This window comes from Cynara cardunculus (assembly GCF_001531365.2).
Source record: "Cynara cardunculus var. scolymus isolate 2C chromosome LG 5, CcrdV1, whole genome shotgun sequence".
In the NCBI taxonomy this organism is placed as follows: domain Eukaryota; kingdom Viridiplantae; phylum Streptophyta; class Magnoliopsida; order Asterales; family Asteraceae; genus Cynara; species Cynara cardunculus.
In genome coordinates, this window is record NC_037532.1 from 8,649,792 (window position 1) to 8,653,949 (window position 4,158).

The following is a 4,158-nucleotide window of genomic DNA, read 5'->3' on the forward strand; positions in this document are numbered from 1 at the left end:
TAAAAAGACTGATAATGAACGACTATTGAGACATAAGACATCTTGCGACGACCGACATTTAGTGGTATAAAAGACGACGAGTAAAAGAGACAATGGCTTAATGATATTTAGACAAGACAAGTAACCACCATTATAAAGTCTCATTCAAAAGTGCATTGAACTATCTATAAAAGCAGTAGATCATACGCCACACAATCGTATCAATCAACAAGAAATTCTTGAAGATATTAAAGCTACGAATAACGGACATAATGAATAGAAAATACCCACACCTCCAAATCAAGCGGGACACACTTTACCAGAAACTCGTACTTACAAATTTCATCTGAAATACTTTATAAATTTTGTTACTAGTCTTACGACAAATAAGTGTCTAGATAGCAGGTAGCTTACGTACACCTCGATTTATTTTATGGGGTCCTAAAAACACAAAAAACATAGAGGAAACGAGAGTAAGAAAGTTGGCTAAAAAGAAAATGCTCGACTCCTCAAAACATGTGGTCGAAACTAAGGATCGGTTAAGATTTAAGTTTGGTTTATTGACGGGATTCTTGCGAATGTATCTGATTATCTTGATGAGAAATTTCGGTATCTCAAAACAAGGTACCACCAAAACAAAAACGGGTCCATGAGGCCACAAACATATCTGACACTCGGATCTCAAGTCTTTCTGTTACGAAGAAAAGAGAGGGAAAGGGAAGGAAAGTAGGGGGAAAGAAAATATATCGTGTTCTTGAATTCTTTTAGGAGCGAAAAGAAAAGAAAATAATGATGATTTTCCTCCCAAAACTTTCCTCCCAAAACGTGGGAGGAGAGCTAGGGAAGGAAAAAGATAATAACAATTAAAAATATTTATAAAATTACACATATATCCATCAATTACAATACAGTAAAGTAAATAAGGGTATATTTATAAAAATGAGATGTTTCATTTATTTTTTCTCATGCTAAAAAACAAGAACATAGACGGATTGAAGTAAAAATATTCAGACAAAACACAAGTTAATCAAATAAACTAAAGGGATACGGAAGAAGATACTTAATAATGTATGAAACCGGATGTTAATCGGTTCCAATGACATAGGCTTCAAACCGAATTTTCCTCCCCAAGACTGAAAAGATCGACCAAAGAACTTGAGAGAAACCAAAAATCATGTTCTAAGGGAATAGTCGGCCGATCCCCAATAAGAAAAACCCTAAAAAAGCAATAAAAAGACAAGCCAAAAGTACCAAAAAGCCCTTAAGAATTCGGCTACAAAGCGTCTTTTCACGACCGTGAAGATACCGTTTCACAGCATTGAAAGCAAACATAAAGTTTAAAAGTTTTCCGACAAGGTTCACCAGCGTGAAAAGAGGGCTTCAAGCCCGTGAAAGCAAACAAAATGTAATTTTCATTTCAGAGGGGGTTTCTTCGTGACCCCGAAAGCTATCCTTCGCACCCCCGAAACGTACAAATCTCCTCTTTCTTCACCAACTCCTTGGCATCACTCTTCGGTCCTTTCGATTCATCCACCACGATGTCTTCAACGCTTCATATAATATGCACAAAAGCATACCAAAAGCTAAAAGCTATTCCAAAAGCCATTCCGACCGTGATAGAGAAATAAATGGGAAAGAACAATAAAAATGCGTGAAAGGACTAAAGCAAAAACTAAAATGCATAAAAGACGCAACTAAAAAACACAAAGTTAGGTGCATAAAATGTACTCAACAATTCTCATTTGATTATCTATACTATATTATAAAGCATTTGGCAAAACCTCTTAAAAATCATTCTTTATGCATGAAGTACTATATATTAGTGCATAGTACTTAAAATTTAAGATTACAAGTAAATTATGCGTACGTACAACTTATTAAAGCTTCATTTTTAGTATAAGTAACTGCAAATAAACATAATTAAATACAAGATAAACATCTCATTTTTTATATAAAAAATCTAAAATATAATTAGGATAATCATTAAGTTCTAACATAATCATTATCTTTATAAAATTTTATTGTTAAACCAAAAATAACTTACTTCACTAAGGGGCTGTTTGGCAGTTGCTGAATGGTTTAGTGAAGACTTGGACACAAAATGGAACATCAATTAGTTGCAAATAGGATCAAGCCTACATCAAAGACAATCATTCACCACACATGAAGAAGAAGAAAGAAAGAAAAAGGAACCTTATGACTGAAGGGGAGACGACGACGGAAATACAAGGAAATACAGTAGGAAGCGAGGAAATACGAGCTGCTGGAAGACCGAAGACGGCGACCGGAGATGACGACCGGAAGAGCGACCGGAGATGGCGACCGGAAGAGCGATGATCGGGGAGGGGGGAAGACGGAGACCAACGATCGTGGGGGTGGGAGGCGATATGAAGGAAGGGCTGTGTAGAGAGGGCAAACTTGGAAAAAATAAATCTGAATGGTTTAGTGAAGGCTTGGACACAAAATGGTTAAGAGGGTTATATAACCATTAAGAGGCTTGATTTTTTTGCTAAACACTTTTTACCTCTTACCGATTAAGAGGTTGGCTTTTAATGTCACCATTAAGAGCCAAACAAACAGCCCCTAAATCGTAAAAACATTATCTTTCTCAAAACCACATAAATATTATTATATCAACAAAGACAAAAAAGGTTAAACGAAACATTAAAATGAAGATATATCTTGCTGCATTGTGCGAGTACCCTTCTAGTCCTTTTATATGAAACTAATAATTAATCAATACACCGTACTACAATATGAAGACCTGATGCCGACATAAATAGTCACAAAGGTCATTATACAACATTAAATAATTGTTAGACGGTTAACTTAAACATAATCATATATAATGAAAATCAGTCGGTGAATAATGTATTTCTTTCCTTTTTTACAAATTTAGAGCAAATTGACACGAATTTTCCTATTTTAATCATTTTCGATGATATTTTGAATATTTGACTGACAATCAAATATTTTTATCGGAATATACAATATGAGATAATAGTAAATCTGCAAGACACCAAAATGGTGTCATCTGGTTTAATTAACCTCGTGCATAACTGTTTTCGGTTGTGGCATAGGGTTACTGATCATACAAAGACTACTTCAGATGTTTATGTTACTGATAAGATATAAAAACTTCAAGCATTCTTGATACATATAGACGAATCAATCAACTGAATTTTCTTTGCATCTATTTTGTTTCAAATCATATTAAAAAGAACCAGAAATTAAGATGAAATAAAAGTATACGCCACCATTTAAAGCATGCCCATTATGATATAGGGACATAAAACACAGTGTCCCGGAAACAAGTGGATGATATCTGAATTCCGACGTGAAAACTCATAATAAATGAGAATAAACATCATGACATAAATGCTATGGGATATAAGTTAGGATGTTGACCAATTTATTTAAATCATGTCATTTTATATTTTGATAGTTAAAATTTTAAGAAATAGTTAAGAAGAAAATTGGACCAAGGGGTCCACACAAGTCAAAATCAAGTCACAAAGAAATCCATTCAAAGTCTTTATTCACAAACACTTTAATATTAACAACAAGGGTCGTGTTTGATTGGTTTGAGTTTGATTCAAAATATCAAAAATATTTGGAGGTCTCAGGTTCAAATCCAATGAGGAATAAAAATCTATTTGTGACCAGAAGGTTCAAATGTGGTGACTCCGGACTATCTGCAAAGCAGATGGTCGTTCTTGGATTAGTCAGCTCGCATAGCGGATTGAATATCCAGGTTAATAAAAGAAAACGATTCAAATTATTTCAATAATATATTTCATAATACTTGTAAAATTTTAAAACAAAAATGAAAAAATGTTGATGAGTAAATTGAAAATTATGAATTTGGTCCCTAAGGTATGTCAAAAGTTACGGACTGGATCCCTTAACTTAATTTATTGCAATAAAAAATCCTTCACGTATGCAGATTTTTACGGAGAATTGACTATTTAACTCTAACCCTCAAAAAATGGTATATTTACCATCTTTAGTACTAGAAGGGTACTCGTGCAATGCATCAAGACACATCTTGATTTCAGTGTTTCATTTTTTTTATGTCGATATAATACGAATTTATATGGTTTTGAGAAAACAATAATGTTTTTATTTTTGAATAAAATAAAATTTTGAAAAAATATATATATATATATATATATATAT